This window comes from Ranitomeya imitator, chromosome 2 (genome assembly GCF_032444005.1).
Source record: "Ranitomeya imitator isolate aRanImi1 chromosome 2, aRanImi1.pri, whole genome shotgun sequence".
Lineage (NCBI taxonomy): Eukaryota > Metazoa > Chordata > Amphibia > Anura > Dendrobatidae > Ranitomeya > Ranitomeya imitator.
Window position 1 is genome coordinate 508,179,501 of NC_091283.1, and position 22,484 is coordinate 508,201,984.

A 22,484-nucleotide genomic window follows, 5' to 3' on the forward strand; every position below is an offset into this window, starting at 1 on the left:
GATTCTGCCCCCCCTGTGTCCAGCATTCTGCCCCCCTGTGTCCAGCATTCTGCCCCACTGTCTCCAACATTCTGCCCCACTGTGTGTCCAGCATTCTGCCCCACTGTTTCCAGCATTCTGCCCCCACTGTGTCCAGCATTCTGCCCCCACTGTGTCCAGGATTCTGCCCCCACTGTTTCGAGGATTCTGCCCCCACTGTGTCCAGCATTCTGCCCCAGGCCCCCCAGATCGCCGCTCTCAAAAAAACCCCCGAGTTCTTCCCTCCACGCACCTGAAGCGCGCACTCACCAGCGACTGACAATGACGTCAGATGCCGGCGACGTGCGCGCTGTGGCTGACGTCAGCTGCCAGCCTCGTTACACTGCCGCAGCACCGGTAGGGGCCCGGCGAGCAGATGAGACGGGGCCCGATACGGGTCCCCTCTGCCCACCGGGCCCCATACGTCGGTCAGGGCAGTAATGCCCTGATGGCGGCCCTGACTGTGAGTTGTTCTGTACCTGCCAAACATTTGTGCCAAATTCTGTACCTGCCAAGAATTGGTGCCATCTCCCATAATCACCTTATTGCCATTGTATTGTAACCATTAAGATTTATGCCCCATCTGGAGTCAACTTATTTTTAATAGACAACCCCTTTACGTTTATCACCTATTACTTGTTTTCGGTGAAGGTCTTACAGCTGTGACCGCATTGATCAACAGAATTGGGAACCTTTATCTCCATTAGAATGGAGCATCAGTGCATATTTGATCTGCTGCTCCATCCAATCCTTATGGAACTGCCAAGTGCTGCGCTAAGCTGTTTCCAGCAGCCTCATAGAGTACGAATGTAGCAACGGTTGGGCATCAAACCTGCCAAGCCATTTTGTATCCCCATCAAATATATAAATATTCCCCAATCTATCAATCATTTCAGGTACCAGCAGTGGGATCACCATATATCAGCAAGTTATCAACTATCTTGTGGAAAGGTGATGACTTCTTTTCACTGGACAACCCCTTTAAAGAAGCACTTCTCCCATCAAAATTCTTATCCTCCTTAATATATTGCAGTTGTATTATATAGCACTGTGTACTTACAATTGCTCATTTTGTCTTTCTACCCAATTAATTCTTCTCTTTTCCATTAGGTCTATGACATCACATGATTAAAAACTGACTAGCTTAATCCTTCTTATCTCTATGTAGAAACAGGAGCTCAGTTTTCCCCGCAGGACTCAAAAGTCACTGCAAAAGTCCCTGGCAGGGGAGGAGGGAGCAGCTGGGTCAGAAGTTCAACAGGGGAATGATAAATGCAGAGACTTCCTGGTTCTCTATAGAGCAAAGAAAAGAGAAGAATTAGCTGGGTAGAAGGGCAAAATGAGCAATTGTAAGTACACAGTGCTATATAATATGATGGCTGCAATATGTTAAGAGGATAAAAAGTTTGATAGAAATGCCTCTTTGATGATCTTTATGATGATCTTTATTTTTATATAGCGCTAACATATTCCGCAGCGCTTTACAGTTTTGCACACATTATCATCGCTGTCCCCGATGGGGCTCACAATATAGAATCCCTATCAGTATGTGTTTGGAATGTGGGAGGAAACCGGAGTGCCCGGAGGAAACCCACGCAAACACGGAGAGAACAAACAAACTCTTTGCAGATGTTGTCTTTCAGTTGTTTTGGACCAGAATCAAACGTATCAGTGTTGTTGCATATTCTGATTTTGGGTGCTGTGTCTGGGTACAGATACCTTTAAAACGAACCCTCTTATAGCCTTCCTTTTACCAGGATCTAAATGATGTCAAAATAACTGCATTAAGACAGATCTTGAGTGAAGGTAATGAAGAACTTGGAACTCGCCGAGAAATATGAATCAAGATGATTTATTTACAGATGCAATCCACAGTAAATGCATTACGTTTCGGTCAGACCATTTCCCTTCATCAGATGAACTGTGCATAAAATAATAAATAGACAATAGGAAAAATAATACAGTACAGACCAAAAGTTTGGACACACCTTCTCATTTAAAGATTTTTCTGTGTTTACATGACTATGAAAATTGTACATTCACACTGAAGGCATCAAAACTATGAATTAACACATGTGGAATTATATACTTAACAAAAAAGTGTGAAACAACTGAAATTATGTCTTACTAGACGGCAGCCCGATTCTAAAGAATCGGGAGTCTAGAATCCATATATACTTTATTTATTCAAATGTAAGAATAATACAATTAATAAATAATAGTAAGAAAGAACAAAAATAATAGGCAGTATATGGAGAAAACACCAAACAAAAGTTCAAAATTGGTGTGAAAATGTCACTGAACCACTTCACAACTAAATATATATAGTTTTGGTAAATGGTATTATCATTTTTTTGACGAAATTCGGCAGGAGCTTGAAGAGCAACGTCACTGGGCCCGCCTCCACGCAGTAGAAACTTGCTGTGAGGTAAAAATTCAAAAATCACACCAAAATGGCTGGCGGAGTGTGTCACAGTACGGCACATTTCTGATTGGTCGCTCGCAGCAGGCGACAACCAATCAGACACTGGACACTGTTGACGTCACTTATCTCCGGACATTAGCTCCGGACATTAGCTCCGGACATTATCTCCGCACATTAGCTCCGGACATTAGCTCCGGACATTAGCTCCGGACAAAGCCACGGAAGTTGGCACAAATTGCAGGAAGTAGTATTCTAGGCAATTAATCTCCGGACATTAGCTCCGGACAATAGCTCCGGACATTAGCTCCGGACAAAGCCACGGAAGTTGGCACAAATTGCAGGAAGTAGTATTCTAGGCAATTATATATTAGATATTCTAGGTTCTTCAAAGTAGCTACCTTTTGCTTTGATGACTGCTTTGTACACTCTTGGCATTCTCTTGATGAGCTTCAATAGGTAGTCACCAAGAATGGTTTTCACTTCACAGGTGTGCCCTATCAGGTTTAATAAGTGGGATTTGTTGCCTTATAAATGGTGTTAAGACCATCAGTTGTGTTGTGCAGAAGTCTGGTGGATACACAGCTGATAGTCCTACTGAATAGACTGTTAGAATTGGTATTATGGAAAGAAAAAAGCAGCTAAGTAAAGAAAAACGAGTGTCCATCATTACTTTAAGAAATGAAGGTCAGTCAGTTCGAAAAACTGGGAAAACTTTGAAAGGGTCCCCAAGTGCAGTGGCAAAAACCATCAAGCTCTACAAAGAAACTGGCTCACATGAGGACCGCCCCAGGAAAGGAAGAACAAGAGTCACCCCTACTTCTGAGGATAAGTTTATTGGAATCACCAGCCTCAGAAATCGCAGGTGAACAGCAGCTCAGATTAGAGACCGGGTCAATGCCACACAGAGTTCTAGCAGCAGACACATCTCTACAACAACTGTTAAGAGGAGACTTTGTGCAGCAGGCCTTCATGGTAAAATAGCTGCTAGGAAACCACTGCTAAGGGCAGGCAACAAGCAGAACAGACTTGTTTGGCTAAAGAATACAAAGAATGGACATTAGACCAGTGGAAATCTGTGCTTTGGTCTGATGAGTCCAAATTTGAGATCTTTGGTTCCAATCACCGTGTCTTTGTGCAACGCAGAAAAGGTGAACAGATGGACTCTAGATGCCTGGTTCCCACTGTGAAGCATGGAGGAGGAGGTGTGACAGTGTGGGGGTGCTTTCCTGGTGACACTGTTGGGGATTTATTCAAAATTGAAGGCATATTGAACCAGCATGGCTACCACAGCATCTTGCAGCGGCATGCTATTCCATCCGGTATGCGTTTAGTTGGACCATCATTTATTTTTCTAAAGGACAATGACCCCAAACACACCTCCAGGATGTGTAAGGGCTATTTCACCAAGAAGTAGAGTGATGGGGTGCTACGCCAGATGACCTGGCCTCCACAGTCACCAGACCTGAACCCAATCGAGATGGTTTGGGTTGAGCTGGACCGCAGAATGAAGGCAAAAGGGCCAACAAGTGCTAAGCATCTCTGGGAACTCCTTCAAGATTGTTGGAAGACCATTCCCAGTGACTACCTCTTGAAGCTCATCAAGAGAATGCCAAGAGTGTGCAAAGCAGTCATCAAAGCAAAAGATGGCTACTTTGAAGAACCTAGAATATAAGACATAATTTCAGTTGTTTCACACATTTTTGTCAAGTATATAATTCCACATGTGTTAATTCATAGTTTTGATGCCTTCAGTGTGAATGTACAATTTTCATAGTCATGAAAATACAGAAAAATCTTTAAATGAGAAGGTGCGACCAAACTTTTGGTCTGTACTGTATATCTCTCCAGCATCAATTATATTTGTGTAGTTGGACGTGCAAATATATAATATCTTTATTCATATTTCCCAATGAGAGCCTGGGTAGGACCCTATCTGTGCAACATTTAGAGTGCCTTTTTCCTATATACACAGATCTTGCTGTCTTTATGGCCCCAGGAAAGGAAAACTGAGCCATTGTGCAGGGCCCACATTTTCTGATCAGATCTGTATGATTAGTGCAGGACAAGAAGAGAAGGCTTTCTGTTACAGTAGGACATTGCTGAGGGCTTGAAAAGGGGAAAAACTAAATAAAACAGTGGCATGTAAAAGCTTGGGCACCCCTGGTCAAAATTACTGTTATTGTGAACAGTTAAACAAGCTGAAGTTGAAATGATCTCTAAAAGGCCTAAAGTTCAAAATTACACATTTCCTGTATTTTAGGCAAAAAATTAAAAATAAAAGCAAAAAAAAAAGGTGTGTGTGCCTTGTGAAAGTTCCAGTTCCCTGCAAGTTTTCAACCTTTTCCCACATATCATGCTTCAAACATAAAGATACCAAATATAAATTTTGGGTGAAGAATCAACAACAAGTGGAACACAATTGTGAAGTTGAATGAAATGTATTGGTTGTTTTAAATTTTTGTGGAAAATCAAAAACTGAAAAGTGGGGCGTGCAATATTATTCGGCCCCTTTACTTTCAGTGCAGCAACCTCCCTCCAGAAGTTCATTGTGGATCTCTGAATGATCCAATGTTGTCCTAAATGCCTAATGATGATAAATATAATCCACCTGTGTGTAATCAAGTCTCCGTATAAATGCACCTGCTCAGAGATAGTCTCAGGGTTCTGTTTGAAGCACAGAGAGCATCATGAAGTCCAAGGAACACAACAGGCAGGTCCGTGATACTGTTGCGGAGAAGTTTAAAGCTGGATTTGGATACAAAATGATTTCCAAAACTTTAACCCCTTAGTGACAGAGCCAATTTGGTACTTAATGACAGAGCCAATTTTTGCAATTCTGACCACTGTCACTTTATGAGGTTATAACTCTGGAACGCTTCAACGGATCCCGCTGATTCTGAGATTGTTTTTTCGTGACATATTGTACTTCATGTTAGTGGTAACATTTCTTCAATATTACTTGCAATTATTTATGAAAAAAACGGAAATATGGCAAAAAAATTTAAAATTTTGCAATTTTCAAAATTTGTATTTTTATGCCCTTAAATCAGAGAGATATGTCACGAAAAATAGTTAATAAATAACATTTCCCACATGTCTACTTTACATCAGCACAATTTTGGAACCAAAATTTTTTTTTGTTAGGGAGTTATAAGGGTTAAAAGTTGAGCAGCAATTTCTCATTTTTACAACACCTTTTTTTTTTAGGGACCACATCACATTTGAAGTCATTTTGAGGGGTCTATATGGTAGAAAATAACCAAGTGTGACACCATTCTAAAAACTACACCCCTCAAGGTTCTCAAAACCACAGTCAAGAAGTTTATTAACCCTTTACGTGCTTCACAGGAACTGAAACAATGTGGAAGGAAAAAATGAACATTTAACTTTTTTTTGCAAACATTTTAATTCAGAACCATTTTTTTTATTTTCACAAGTGTAAAAACAGAAATGTAACCATAAATTTTGTTATGCAATTTCTCCTGAATACGCCAATACCCCATATGTGGGGGTAAACCACTGTTTGGGCGAACCGCAGAACTTGGAAGTGAAGGAGCGCCGTTTGACTTTTTCAATGCAGAATTGGCTGGAATTGAGATCGGACACCATGTCACGTTTAGAGAGCCCCTGATGTGCCTAGACAGTGGAAACCCCCCACAAGTGACACCATTTTGGAAACTAGACCCCTTAAGGAACTTATCTAGATGTGTGGTGAGCACTTTGAGCCCCCAAGAGCTTCACAGAAGTGCCGTGAAAATAAAAAATCGCATTTGTTTATACAAAAATGATCTTTTCGCCCACAAATTCTTATTTTCACAAGGGTAACAGGAGAAATTAGACCACAAAAGTTGTTGTGCGAATTCTCCTGAATACGTCGATACCCCATATGTGAGGGTAAACCACTGTTTGGGCGCACCGCAGAGCTTGGAAGTGAAGGAGCGCCGTTTTACTTTTTCAATGTAGAATTGGCAGGAATTGAGATTGGACGCCATGTCGCGTTTGGAGAGCCCCTGATGTGCCTAAACAGTGGAAACTCCCCACAAGTGACACCATTTTGGAAACTAGACCCCTTAAGGAACTTATCTAGATGTGTGGTGAGCACTTTGAACCCCCATGTGCTTCACAGAAGTTTATAACGTTGAGCCGTGAAAATTAAAAATCGCATTTTTTCTACAAAAATGATATTTTTGCCCCCAAATTTTTATTTTCACAAGGCTAACAGGAGAAATTAGACCACAAAAGTTGTAGTGCAATTTCTCCTGAGTACGTCGATTCCCAATATGTGGGGGTAAACCACTGTTTGGGCGCACCGCAGAGCTTGGAAGTGAAGGAGCGCCGTTTTACTTTTTCAATGTAGAATTGTCTGGAATTGAGATCGGACGCCATGTCGCGTTTGGAGAGCCCCTGATGTGCCTAAACAGTGGAAACCCCCTACAATGACACCATTTTGGAAACTAGACCCCTTAAGGAACTTATCTAGATGTGTGGTGAGCACTTTGAAACCCCATGTGCGTCACAGAAGTTTATAACGTTGAGCCGTGAAAATAAAAAATCGCATTTTTTCTACAAAAATGATATTTTTGCCCCCAAATTTTTATTTTCACAAGGCTAACAGGAGAAATTAGACCACAAAAGTTGTAGTGCAATTTCTCCTGAGTACGTCGATTCCCAATATGTGGGGGTAAACCACTGTTTGGGCGCACCGCAGAGCTTGGAAGTGAAGGAGCGCCGTTTTACTTTTTCAATGTAATATTGTCTGGAATTGAGATCGGACGCCATGTCGCGTTTGGAGAGCCCCTGATGTGCCTAAACAGTGGAAACCCCCTACAATGACACCATTTTGGAAACTAGACCCCTTAAGGAACTTATCTAGATGTGTGGTGAGCACTTTGAACCCCCATGTGCTTCACAGAAGTTTATAACGTTGAGCCGTGAAAATAAAAAATCGCATTTTTTCTACAAAAATGATCTTTTTGCCCCAAAATTTTTATTTTCACAAGGCTAACAGGAAAAATTAGACCAGAAAAGTTGTAGGGCAATTTCTCCTGAGTATGTCGATACCCAATATGTGGGGGTAAACCACTGTTTGGGCGCACCGCAGAGCTTGGAAGTGAAGGAGCGCCGTTTTACTTTTTCAATGTAGAATTGTCTGGAATTGAGATCGGACGCCATGTCGCGTTTGGAGAGCCCCTGATGTGCCTAAACAGTGGAAACCCCCTACAATGACACCATTTTGGAAACTAGACCCCTTAAGGAACTTATCTAGATGTGTGGTGAGCACTTTGAAACCCCATGTGCGTCACAGAAGTTTATAACGTTGAGCCGTGAAAATAAAAAATCGCATTTTTTCTACAAAAATGATATTTTTGCCCCCAAATTTTTATTTTCACAAGGCTAACAGGAGAAATTAGACCACAAAAGTTGTAGTGCAATTTCTCCTGAGTACGTCGATTCCCAATATGTGGCGGTAAACCACTGTTTGGGCGCACCGCAGAGCTTGGAAGTGAAGGAGCGCCGTTTTACTTTTTCAATGTAATATTGTCTGGAATTGAGATCGGACGCCATGTCGCGTTTGGAGAGCCCCTGATGTGCCTAAACAGTGGAAACCCCCTACAATGACACCATTTTGGAAACTAGACCCCTTAAGGAACTTATCTAGATGTGTGGTGAGCACTTTGAACCCCCATGTGCTTCACAGAAGTTTATAACGTTGAGCCGTGAAAATAAAAAATCGCATTTTTTCTACAAAAATGATCTTTTTGCCCCAAAATTTTTATTTTCACAAGGCTAACAGGAAAAATTAGACCAGAAAAGTTGTAGGGCAATTTCTCCTGAGTATGTCGATACCCAATATGTGGGGGTAAACCACTGTTTGGGCGCACCGCAGAGCTTGGAAGTGAAGGAGCGCCGTTTTACTTTTTCAATGTAGAATTGTCTGAAATTGAGATCGGACGCCATGTCGCGTTTGGAGAGCCCCTGATGTGCCTAAACAGTGGAAACCCCCCACAAGTGACCCCATTTTGGAAACTAGACCCCCCATGGAACTTATCTAGATGTGTGGTGAGAACTTTGAATGCCCAAGTGCTTCACAGAAGTTTAGAATGCAGAGTCGTGAAAATAAAAAATATTTTTTTTTCCACAAAAAAGATATTGTAGCCCCCAAGTTTTTATTTTCACAAGGGTAACAAGAGAAATCGGACCCCAAAAGTTGTTGTCCAATTTGTCCTGAGTATGCTGGTACCGCATATGTGGGGGTAAACCACTGTTTGGGTGCACGGCAGAGCTCGGAAGGAAGGAGCACCCTTTTGGAATGCAGACTTTGATTGAATGGTCTGCGGGCGTTATGTTGCGTTTGCAGAGCCCCTGATGTACCTAAACAGTAGAAACCCTCCACAAGTGACCCCATTTTGGAAACTAGACCCCCCAAGGAACTTATCTAGATGTGTGGTGAGAACTTTGAATGCCCAAGTGCTTCACAGAAGTTTAGAATGCAGAGTCGTTAAAATAGAAAATATTTTTTTTTCCACAAAAAAGATATTGTAGCCCCCAAGTTTTTATTTTCACAAGGGTAACAGGAGAAATTGGACCACAAAAGTTGTTGTCCAATTTATCCCGAGTACACTGATGTGCCATATGTGGGGGTAAACCACTGTTTGGACGCACGGCAGAGCTCGGAAGGGAAGGAGCGCCGTTTTGGAATGCAGACTTTGATAGAATGGTTTGTGGGCGTTATGTTGCGATTGCAGAGCCCCTGATGTACCTAAACAGTAGTAACCCCCCACAAGTGACCCCATTTTGGAAACTAGACCCCCCAAGGAACTTATCTAGATGTGTAGTGAGAACTTTGAATGCCCAAGTGCTTCACAGAAGTTTAGAATGCAGAGTCGTGAAAATAAAAAAAATATTTTTTTTCCACAAAAAAGATTTTGTAGCCCCCAAGTTTTTATTTTCACAAGGGTAACAGGAGAAATTGGACCCCAAAAGTTGTTGTCCAATTTATTCCGAGTACGCTGATGCCCCATATGTGGGGGTAAACCACTGTTTGGACGCACGGCAGAGTTCGGAAGGGAAGGAGCGCCGTTTTGGAATGCAGACTTAGATAGAATGGTCTGTGGGCGTTATGTTGCGTTTGCAAAGCCCCTGATGTACCTAAACAGTAGTAACCCCGCACAAGTGACCCCGTTTTGGAAACTAGACCCCCCAAGGAACTTATCTAGATGTGTGGTGAGAACTTTGAATGCCCTAGTGCTTCACAGAAGTTTAGAATGCAGAGTCGTGAAAATAAAAAAAGATTTTTTTTTCCACAAAAAAGATTTTGTAGCCCCCAAGTTTTTATTTTCACAAGGGTAACAGGAGAAATTGGACCCCAAAAGTTGTTGTCCAATTTATCCCGAGTACATTGATGCCCCATATGTGGGGGTAACCCACTGTTTGGGCGCACGGCAGAGCTCAGAAGGGAGGGAGCACCATTTGACCTTTTGAGCGCAAAATTGGCTGTCGTGTTTGGAGACCCCCTGATGTACCTAAACAGTGGAAACCCCCCAATTCTAGCTCCAACCCTAACCCCAACACACCCCTAACCCTAATCCCAACCCGATCCATAATCCTAATCACTAACCCTAACGATAATCACAACCCTTACCCCAAAACAACCCTAATGTCAACCCTAACCATAACCCTAATCAAAACCCTAAATCCAACACACCCCTAATCCTAATTTCAACCCTAACCTCAAACCTAACCCTAATCCCAATACACCCCTAATCACAACCCTAACCTTAACCCTAATCCCAAACCTAACCCTAATCCCAAGCGTAACCCTAATGCCAACCCTAACCCTAATACCAACCCTAATCCAAACCCTAACCCTAATCCCAACTCTAACCCTAACTTTAGCCCCAACCCTAGCCCTAACTTTAGCCCCAACCCTAACCCTAGCCCTAAGGCTACTTTCACACTTGCGTCATTTGGCATCCGTCGCAATCCATCGTTTTGGACAAAAAACGGATCCTGCAAATGTGCCCGCAGGATGCGTTTTTTGCCCATAGACTTGTATTGCCGACGGATTGTGACGGATGGCCACACGTCGCGTCCGTCGTGCACTGGATCAGTTGTGTTTTGGCGGACCGTCGGCACAAAAAACGTTCAATGTAACGTTTTTTTGTACGTCGCATCCGCCATTTCTGACCGCGCATGCGTGGCCGTAACTCCACCCCTCCTCCCCAGGACATAGATTGAGCAGCGGATGCGTTGAAAAACTACATCCGCTGCCCACGTTGTGCACAATTTTCACAACGTGCGTCGGTATGTCGGGCCGACGCATTGCGACGGCCCCGTACCGACGTAAGTATGAATGAAGCCTAAGCCTAAATTTAGCCCCAACCCTAACCCTAAATTTAGCCCCAACCCTAACCATAAATTTAGTCCCAACCCTAACCCTGAATTTAGCCCCAACCCTAACCCTAAATTTAGCCCGAACCCTAACCCTAGCCCTAACCCTAGCCCTAACCCTAGCCCTAACCCTAACCCTAACCCTAGCCCTAACCCTAACCCTAGCCCTAACCCTAGCCCTAACCCTAGCTCTAACCCTAGCCCTAGCCCTAACCCTAGCCCTAACCCTAGCCCTAACCCTAGCCCTAACCCTAGCCCTAGCCCTAACCCTAACCCTAGCCCTAACCCTAATTTTAGCCCCAACTGCTCTTCACCTGCCGGCCGGCAGATGGCGATAGATGGCGGGCGCACTGCGCATGCACCCGCCATTTTCTTTTCCCCGGCAGCCAGGAGGAGTAGCAGGAGGACCCAGGGACATCGGTGAGTATGATAGGGTCCCCGAATCCCCCTATTTCTCTGTCCTCTGATGTGCAATCACATCAGAGGACAGAGACTTACACTTTGCTTTTTTTTTTTGCGGTTGCCGGTAAACAGTTAATTACCGGCGATCGCAAAACAAGGGTCGGTTTTCTACCCCCGGCAGCCGAGACCCCAAAGATTCTCCCGGTGCCGGCCGGCGGGCGCACTGCGCATGCGCCCGCCATTTTGAAGATGGCGGTGCCCATCGGGAGCCACGAGGAGCACGGGGGGAGACAGGTGAGTATCGGGGGGCTACCTGGGACCCCATTTCTCTGTCTTCCGATGTGCGATCACATCGGAGGACAGAGAAATTAAAAAGAAATCGCGTTTTTTGTTTTTTTTTGCGATCGCCGGTAAACGGTTAATTACCGGCGATCGGAAATGCGGGGTCGGTAAAAAACCCCCCGAATCATGTTCTCTGGGGTCTCGGCTACCCCCGGCAGCCGAGACCCCGGAGAAAATCCGACTCTGGGGGGTGCTATTTACTTTTTCCACAGCGCCGTTAATTAACGGTGCTGTGGTTTAAGTACCCTTAGCGGCCGCCGTTAAAAGGCGTATCGGCGGTCGCTAAGGGGTTAAACATCCCAAAGAGCACTGTGCAAGCAATCATATTGAAATGGAAGGAGTATCATACCACTGCAAATCTACCAAGACCCGGCCGTCCCTCTAAACTTTCATCTCAAACAAGGAGAAGACTGATCAGAGATGCAGCCAAGAGGCCCATGATCACTCTGGATGAACTGCAGAGATCTACAGCTGAGGTGGGACAGTCTGTCCACAGGACAACAATCAGTCGTACACTGCACAAATCTGGCCTTTATGGAAAAGTGGCAAGAAGAAAATCATTTCTCAAAGATATCCAAAAAAAGTGTTGTTTAAAGTTTGCCACAAACCACCTGGGAGACACACCAAGCATGTGGAAGAAGGTGCTCTGGTCAGATGAAACCAAAATCAATATTTTTGGCAACAATGCCAAACGATATGCTTGGCGTAAAGGCAACACAGCTCATCACCCTGAACACACCATCCCCACTGTCAAACGTGGTGGCAGCATCATGGTTTGGGCCTGCTTTTCTTCAGCAGGGACAGGGAAGATGGTTAAAATTGATGGGAAGATGGATGGAGCCAAGTACAGGACGATTCTTGAAGAAAACCTGTTGGAGTCTGCAAAAGACCTGAGACTGGGATGGAGATTTGTCTTCCAACAAGACAATGATCCCAAACATATAGCAAAATCTACAATGGAATGGTTCGCAAATAAACGTATCCAGGTGTTAGAATGGCCGAGTCAAAGTCCAGACCTCAATCCAATCGAGACTCTGTGGAAAGAGCTGAAAACTGCTGTTCACAAACGATCTCCATCAAACCTCACTGAGCTCAAGCTGTTTGCCAAGGAAGAATGGGCAAGAATTTCAGTCTCTCAATGTACAAAACTGATAGAGACATACCTCAAGCGACTTACAGCTGCAATCGCAGCAAAAGGTGGCGCAACAAAGTATTAAGGTAAAGGGGCCAAATAATATTTCACGCCCCACTTTTCAGGTTTTGATTTTCCACAAAAATTTAAAATAACCAATACATTTCGTTCAACTTCACAAATGTGTTCCACTTGTTGTTGATTCTTCACCAAAAATTTACATTTGGTATCTTTATGTTTGAAGCATGATATGTGGGAAAATGTTGAAAAGTTCCATGGAGCCGAATACTTACGCAAGGCACTGTATATATATATATATGAGTCATTTTTTTACATTTTAAAATTTACAGGACAGAAAATGGCCTGATGCAAAAGTTTGGGCACCCTTGGAGATTTGTGTGCTCCGGTAACTTTGACCAAGGTTTCAGACCTTAATTAGCCTGAGTTTTGTCTTGTTCACTATCATCATTAGGACAGGCCATGTGATGGAAATTTCCCAGCTTTATAAAAACCCAGCCTCCTCTAACCTCATGCCAAAAAACAGCAGCCATGGGTTCTTCTAAGCAGCAGCCTAGCACTCTGAAAATGAAAATAGTGGAGGCCCACAAGGCAGGCAGTTAACAGGAACAGTGGAGGTCAAGATAAGATCTGGAAGACCAAGCAAAATTTGAATAAGAGGTGGAGATGTTCGTAGGATTGCTAGAGAGGCAAATCAGAAACCCTGCTTAGACTACAAAGGAACTTCAAAAAGATTTAGCAGACTTTGGAGTTGTAGTACATTGTTCTACTGTTCACAGACACCTGCACAAATATGTCCTTCATGGAAGAGTCAGCAGAAGAAAACCACTCCTGCATGCTCACCATAAAATTCAGCATAAGAAGTATGCAAAAGAACATCTAAACAAGCCTGATGCATTTTGAAAACAAGTCTATTGGACCAATGAGGTTAAAATAGAATTCTTTAGCCACCATGAGCAAAGGTATGTGGAGCGCCCTAATAAATAAGAGCATAGCTCCCCCTGGTGGCCTGGAGTGCTAAATGTGTTGTATGTTTGTGATACCTGGATTCAGTTGTCCTTCTTTGCCTCCAAACGTAACATCACTCCCCCTAGAGGAGAATGATATTACTGCAACGACCAGGACCTTGTGGCGCTGCACTCCCCCACCGTTAAATCCAGTACTCCCGGACTGGGAAAAGAAAACAACAATACATTAGTAAAAGACATACAAATTTTTGAAATGCTGTAAAACAAGTTAATATAACTGCGCTTCCCTTTATGGGAGGTGAGAACACTTGACTTCTGCATAGTAAACATATTTATATTTTGGGCCCATTTTAATAAAAGTAGAAAACAGTTTCTAACTAACTATGAAACGCAATTACCCATACAGGTATGCTATCTCTTAAAACTTTGAAAGTGCAAATCAACATTTTTCTTTATTCTTCTTCACATGCAGGACTGTCTATCAATCCCCACGAGCTCACTGCATTTTTTTTTCTTTATTTTATTCAAAAGTGCATCATTAAACATTTTCTATTGTCTATCTCAACCTCAATTTTATTATTATTCTCTAAGTTTCTGACTACATATTATCAACTATGTAAACATCATTCTATCTAGTATATTACCCCTAATCTGGCAAAGTGCAACAATTCACATCCCCTTTAAGGATTCAATCAGCTCACTGAGGTAGTGCAAAACATTCAAATCAATTATCCATTCTATAACAGCAAGAGATTTCACAACGTCATCAATAGGGTTGAGCGAAACGGATCGTTCATTTTCAAAAGTCGCCGACTTTTGGCAAAGTCGGGTTTCATGAAACCCGACCCGATCCCTGTGTGGGGTCGGCCATGCGGTACGCGACTTTCGCGCCAAAGTCGCGTTTCGTATGACGCGCTTGGCGCCATTTTTTTCAGCCAATGAAGGGGCGTGGGCAGAGTGATGACATAGGTCTTAGGGGCGTGGACGCCTATCGCCATGTTGTCGCTTGTGCGCTGTAGCGATTTGCACTGTGTAACACCAGCTTTTCAGTTCAGGGATGGAGGGGAGAGAAAGAGAGAGAGAGAGAGAGAGAGAGAGAAAGAGAGAGAGAGAGAGAGAGAGAGAGAGAGAGAGAGAGAGAGAGGGAAAAAAAAAAAAAATCCCATTGCCTTTGCATTGGGTTTTGTGTTTCGGTCGATCCTCGACTTTTCGCCATAATCGGCCGATTTCACTCGACTCGACTTTTGAGATAGTCGGGTTTCGCGAAACCCGGCTCGACCCTAAAAAAGTCAAGGTCGCTCAACCCTAGTCATCAAGAACAGTCTCTTCAAAAAGCTCTTCTTGTAAAACCAGTAGGGAGCACCTTTAAGAAGGCGCATACTATTTACAGTAAAGTTTGTGAGCCATTCACTGTCCATGACTCCAGTGTCTTTAACGGAAGGCAACTGTGCAAACTAAGAATCCCTTTAACATGGGACCCCTTTTAGAAATGCCCTGGACGGGTGCAGAACTTGGAATCCTCCTTGAACTGAGGACCCCTTTTAGACATAACCCTAGACAGGTTTAAAACAGCAAAAGAATGAACAGTCAACTATATATAGCCAGTTGCAGATTCACAAATTACTGGAACAGTTCTGGTGATAGCACTGGCGGGGGCAGTCTGTTGTGTATTCTGTTATCAAACTCCCTCCTGTGGTCATGAATGGTACTTCGGCGAGTTCTGTCCATGGATTCCCTCTGGTGGCTGTGAGTGGAGCTGCTGGTTCTGAGGTTCCTTCCACAGGTGACTTAGTTTATTCTTTGGCTGGCTGCTCTATTTAACTCCACTCAGATTGTTACTCCATGCCAGCTAGCAATGTTCTTGTACTGGGTCAGTTCATTCTTGGATCTTTCTGGTGACCTGTCTACTCCAGCAGAAGCTAAGTCCCTGCTAGTTAATTATTTGCTCATTGGTTTCTTGTCCAGCTTGCTATCATGATTTTGCCTTGCTAGCTGGAAGCTCTGGGATGCAGAGTGGCACCTCCACACCGTGAGTCGTGCGGGGGTCTTTTTGCACACTCTGCGTGGTCTTTTTGTAGTTTTTGTGCTGACCACAAAGATACCTTTCCTATCCTCAGTCTGTTTAGTAAGTCTGGCCTCCTTTGCTGAAACCTGTTTCATTTCTGTGTTTGTGACTTTCATCTTAACTCACAGTCAATATATGTGGGGGGCTGCCTTTTCCTTTGGGGAATTTCTCTGAGGCAAGGTAGGCTTTATTTTCTATCTCTAGGGCTAGTTAGCTCTTAGGCTGTGAAGAGGTGTCTAGGCAGAGTTAGGTACGCTCCACGGCTATTTCTAGTGTGTGTGATAGGATTAGGGGTTGCGGTCAGCAGAGCTCCCACTTCCCAGAGCTTGTCCTGTGATAGTTTAACCATCAGATCATTCCGGGTGCTCCTAACCACCAGGTCCATAACAGTACAGCTGGCCCAAAGTGTTAATGCATCTCAATAGAGGGATAAGAGAAGTTCTGAGACCATTTTTTTTTCTCTGCAGTGTGTTTTGTCTTTCTTTTCCCCTTAACCTCTGGGTGGTTCAGGACACAGGTGTAGATATGGACATTCAAGGTCTGTCCTCTTGTGTGGATCATCTCACTGCAAGGGTACAAAACATTCAAGATTTTGTGGTTCAGAATCCGATGTTAGAGCCTAGAATTCCAATTCCTGATTTGTTTTCCGGGGATAGATCTAAGTTCCTGAATTTCAAAAATAATTGTAAACTGTTTCTTGCTTTGAAACCCCACTCCTCTGGTGACCCCGTTCAACAAGTAAAGATCATTATTTCTTTGTTGCATGGTGACCCTCAAGACTGGGCATTTTCCCTTGCGCCAGGAGATCCTGCATTGCGTGATGTAGATGCGTTTTTTCTGCCGCTTGGATTGCTTTATGATGAACCAAATTCAGTGGATCAGGCAGAGAAAATCTTGCTGGCTTTGTGTCAGGGTCAGGATGAAGCGGAGGTATATTGTCAGAAGTTTAGAAAGTGGTCTGTGCTTACTCAGTGGAATGAGTGTGCCCTGGCGGCAATTTTCAGAAAGGGTCTTTCTGAAGCCCTTAAGGCTGTCATGGTGGGATTTCCCACGCCTGCTGGTCTGAATGAGTCTATGTCCTTGGCCATTCAGATCGATCGGCGCTTGCGTGAGCGCAAAGCTGTGCACTATTTGGCGGTATTCTCTGAGCATAGGCCTGAGCCTATGCAATGTGATAGGACTTTGACCAGAGCTGAACGGCAAGAACACAGACGTCGGAATGGGCTGTGTTTTTACTGTGGTGATTCCACTCATGCTATCTCCGATTGTCCTAAGCGCACTAAGCGGTTCGCTAGGTCTGCCACCATTGGTATGGTACAGTCTAAATTTCTTTTGTCCGTTACTCTGATTTGCTCTTTGTCGTTATATTCTGTTATGGCATTTGTGGATTCAGGCGCTGCCCTGAATTTGATGGACTTGGAGGTTGCCAGGCGCTGTGTTTTTTTCTTGGAGCCCTTGCAGTATCCTATGCCATTGAGAGGAATTGATGCTAAGCCTTTAGCCAAGAATTAGCCTCAGTACTGGACTCAATTGACCATGTGCATGGCTCCTGCACATCAGGAGGATATTCGCTTTTTGCTGTTGCATAATCTGCATGATGTGGTCGTTTTGGGGTTGCCATGGCTACAGGTCCATAATCCAGTATTGGATTGGAAATCAATGTCTGTGTCCAGCTGGGGTTGTCAAGGGGTACATGGTGATGTTCCATTGCTGTCAATTTCGTCTTCCACTCCTTCTGAAGTCCCTGAGTTTTTGTCGGATTACCAGGATGTATTTGGTGAGCCCAAATCCAGTGCCCTACCTCCTCATAGGGATTGCGATTGTGCTATTAATTTGATTCCTGGTAGTAAGTTTCCTAAGGGCCAATTATCTGGTTCAATTTATCTGTGCCAGAGCACGCCGCTATGCGGAGTTATATAAAGGAATCCTTGGAGAAAGGGCATATTCGCCCGTCGTCATCACCGTTGGGAGCAGGGTTCTTTTTTGTGGCCAAGAAGGATCGTTCTTTGAGACCTTGTATTGATTACCGCCTTCTTAATAAGATCACGGTCAAATTTCAGTACCCTTTGCCGCTGCTGTCTGATTTGTTTGCTCGAATTAAGGGGGCTAGTTGGTTCACCAAGATAGATCTTCGAGGGGCGTATAATCTTGTGCGTATTAAACAGGGCGATGAATGGAAAACAGCATTTAATACGCCCGAGGGCCATTTTGAGTACCTGGTGATGCCATTCGGGCTTTCTAATGCTCCATCTGTGTTTCAGTCCTTTATGCATGACATCTTCCAAAGGTACCTGGATAGATTCATGATTGTATATTTGGATGATATTTTGGTCTTTTCGGATGATTGGGAGTCTCATGTGAAGCAGGTCAGAATGGTGTTCCAGGTCCTTCGTGGGAATTCCTTGTTTGTGAAGGGGTCAAAATATCTCTTTGGAGTTCAGAAGGTTTCATTTTTGGGTTTCATTTTTTCCCCTTCTACTATCGAGATGGACCCTGTTAAAGTTCAGGCCATTTATGATTGGACTCAGCAGACATCTGTGAAGAGCCTGCAGAAGTTCCTTGGGCTTTGCTAATTTTTACCGTCACTTCATCGCTAATTTTTCTAGTGTTGCTAAACCGTTGACTGATTTGACCAAGAAAGGTGCTGATGTGGTCAATTGGTCCTCTGCGGCCATAGAGGCTTTTCAGGAGTTGAAGCGTCGTTTTTCTTCTGCCCCTGTGTTGTGCCAGCCAGATGTTTCGCTCCCGTTTCAGGTCGAGGTTGATGCTTCTGAGATTGGAGCAGGGGCTGTTTTGTCTCAAAGAAGTTCTGATGGCTCGGTGATGAAACCATGTGCCTTCTTTTCTAGAAAGTTCTCGCCTGCTGAGCGCAATTATGATGTTGGCAATCGAGAGTTGTTGGCCATGAAGTGGGCGTTCGAGGAGTGGCGACATTGGCTTGAAGGAGCCAAGCATCGCGTGGTGGTCTTGACGGATCACAAGAATTTGACTTATCTCGAGTCTGCCAAACGGTTGAATCCTAGACAGGCTCGATGGTCGCTGTTTTTCTCCCGTTTTGATTTTGTGGTTTCGTACCTTCTGGGCTCTAAGAATGTGAAGGCTGATGCCCTTTCAAGGAGTTTTGTGCCTGACTCTCCTGGTGTTCCTGAGCCGGCGGGTATTCTCAAAGAGGGGGTAATTTGTCTGCCATCTCCCCTGATTTGCGGCGGGTGCTGCAGAAGTTTCAGGCTGATAGACCTGACCGTTATCCAGCGGAGAAACTGTTTGTCCCTGATAGATGGACTAGTAGAGTTATCTCTGAGGTTCATTGTTCGGTGTTGGCTGGTCATCCTGGAATCTTTGGTACCAGAGATTTGGTGGCTAGATCCTTTTGGTGGCCTTCTTTGTCACGGGATGTGCGTTCTTTTGTGTAGTCCTGTGGGATTTGTGCTCGGGCTAAGACCTGCTGTTCTCGTGCCAGTGGGTTGCTTTTGCCCTTGCCGGTCCCGAAGAGGCCCTGGACGCATATTTCCATGGATTTTATTTCAGATCTCCCTGTCTCTCAAAGGATGTCGGTCATTTGGGTGGTTTGTGATCGCTTCTCTAAGATGGTCCATTTGGTACCCTTGTCTAAATTGCCTTCCTCCTCTGATTTGGTGCCATTATTTTTCCAGCATGTGGTTCGTTTGCATGGCATTCCGGAGAACATCATCTCGGACAGAGGTTCCCAGTTTGTTTCGAGGTTTTGGCGGTCTTTCTGTGCTAATATTGGCATTGATTTGTCTTTTTCTTCGGCTTTCCATCCTCAGACAAATGGCCAAACCGAACGAACTAATCAGACTTTGGAAACATATCTGAGATGCTTTGTTTCTGCTGATCAGGATGATTGGTGTTGTGAATTCTGTGGCAGAGCTCCCTCCTGTGGTCACAAGTGGTACTTCGGCTGATTCGCTCTGTGAGCTTCCGTTGGTGGAGGAAAGTGGTACTGCGGCTTCTGAGTTTCCTTCCTCAGGTGATGTGGTGAAGTCGTTAGGTGCTGCTCTATTTAATTCCACCCAGTGCTTTGATCCTGGCCTCCAGTCAATGTTCTAGTATTGGACCTGTTTCCTCCTGGATCGTTCCTGTGGCCTGCTGCTCTGCATAGCTAAGTTCCGCTTTGCTATTTTGTTTGCTGTTTTTTTCTGTCCAGCTTGTCTATTTGTTTTTTCCTGCTTGCTGGAAGCTCTGGGACGCAGAGGGTGTACCTCTGTGCCGTTAGTTCGGTACGGAGGGTCTTTTTGCCCCCTTTGCGTGGTTTTTGTAGGGTTTTGTGTTGACCGCAAAGTTACCTTTCCTATCCTCGCTCTGTTCAGAAAGTCGGGCCTCACTTTGCTACATCTATTTCATCTCTACGTTTGTCTTTTCATCTTAACTCACAGTCATTATATGTGGGGGCTGCCTTTTCCTTTGGGGTATTTCTCTGAGGCAAGGTAGGCTTATTTTCTATCTTCAGGCTAGCTAGTTTCTCAGGCTGTGCCGAGTTGCATAGGGAGCGTTAGGCGCAATCCACGGCTGCCTCTAGTGTGGTTGGAGAGGATTAGGGATTGCGGTCAGCAGAGTTCCCACGTCTCAGAGCTCGTTCTATGTTTTTGGATTATTGTCAGGTCACTGTATGTGCTCTGACCTCTATGTCCATTGTGGTACTGAATTACCTTATCATAACAGTACTGGAGGCCCAAAGTACTAATGATTCTCAATAGAGGGAAAAAAGAAGTTCTGAGACCATTTTTTTTCCTCTGCATTGTGTTTTGCCTTTTTTTTCCCCTAGACATTTGGGTGGTTCAGGACACAGGTGTAGCGATGGACATTAAAGGTCTGTCTTCATGTGTGGATCAGCTCACGGCAAGAGTACAAAATATTCAAGACTTTGTGGTTCAGAATTCTATGTTAGAACCGAGAATTCCTATTCCTGATTTGTTTTTTGGAGATAGAACTAAATTTCTGAGTTTCAAAAATAATTGTAAACTATTTCTGGCTTTGAAACCTCGCTCCTCTGGTGACCCAGTTCAACAAGTTAGGATCATTATTTCTTTTTTACGTGGCGACCCTCAGGACTGGGCATTTTCTCTTGCGTCAGGAGATCCTGCATTAAGTAATATCGATGCGTTTTTCCTGGCGCTCGGATTGCTGTACGATGAACCTAATTCAGTGGATCAGGCAGAGAAAAATTTGCTGGCTCTGTGTCAGGGTCCGGATGAGATAGAGGTATATTGTCAGAAATTTAGAAAGTGGTCCGTACTCACTCAATGGAATGAAGGTGCGCTCGCAGCTATTTTCAGAAAAGGTCTCTCTGAAACCCTTAAGGATGTCATGGTGGGATTTCCTATGCCTGCTGGTCTGAATGAGTCTATGTCTTTGGCCATTCAGATCGGTCGACGCTTGCGTGAGCGTAAATCTGTGCACCATTTGGCGGTATTACCTGAGCTTAAACCTGAGCCTATGCAGTGCGATAGGACTTTGACCAGAGTTGAACGGCAAGAACACAGACGTCTGAATGGGCTGTGTTTCTACTGTGGTGATTCCACTCATGCTATCTCTGATTGTCCTAAGCGCACTAAGCGGTTCGCTAGGTCTGCTACCATTGGTACGGTACAGTCAAAATTTCTTCTCTCCGTTACCTTGATCTGCTCTTTGTCATCGTATTCTGTCATGGCATTTGTGGATTCAGGCGCTGCCCTGAATTTGATGGACTTGGAGTATGCTAGGCGTTGTGGGTTTTTCTTGGAGCCCTTGCAGTGTCCTATTCCATTGAGAGGAATTCATGCTACGCCTTTGGCCAAGAATAAGCCTCAGTACTGGACCCAGCTGACCATGTGCATGGCTCCTGCACATCAGGAGGTCATTCGCTTTCTGGTGTTGCATAATCTGCATGATGTGGTCGTGTTGGGGTTGCCATGGCTACAAGTCCATAATCCAGTATTAGATTGGAAATCCATGTCTGTGTCCAGCTGGGGTTGTCAGGGGGTACATGGTGATGTCCCATTTCTGACTATTTCGTCATCCACCCCTTCTGAGGTTCCAGAGTTCTTGTCTGATTACCGGGATGTATTTGATGAGCCCAAGTCCGATACCCTACCTCCGCATAGGGATTGTGATTGTGCTATCGATTTGATTCCTGGTAGTAAATTCCCAAAAGGTCGACTGTTTAATTTATCTGTACCTGAGCACGCCGCTATGCGGAGTTATGTGAAGGAGTCCTTGGAGAAGGGGCATATTCGCCCGTCATCGTCGCCATTAGGAGCAGGGTTCTTTTTTGTAGCCAAGAAGGATGGTTCACTGAGACCTTGTATAGATTACCGCCTTCTAAATAAGATCACGGTTAAATTTCAGTACCCCTTGCCGTTGTTATCTGATTTGTTTGCTCGGATTAAGGGGGCTAGTTGGTTCACCAACATAGATCTTCGTGGTGCGTATAATCTTGTGCGTATTAAGCGAGGCGATGAATGGAAAACTGCATTTAATATGCCCGAGGGCCATTTTGAGTATCTAGTAATGCCATTCGGACTTGCCAATGCTCCATCAGTGTTTCAGTCCTTTATGCATGACATCTTCCGAGAGTACCTGGATAAATTCCTGATTGTGTACTTGGATGACATTTTGATCTTCTTTGGATGATTGGGAGTCTCATGTGAAGCAGGTCAGAACGGTGTTTCAGGTCCTGCGTGCTAATTCTTTGTTTGTGAAGGGATCAAAGTGTCTCTTTGG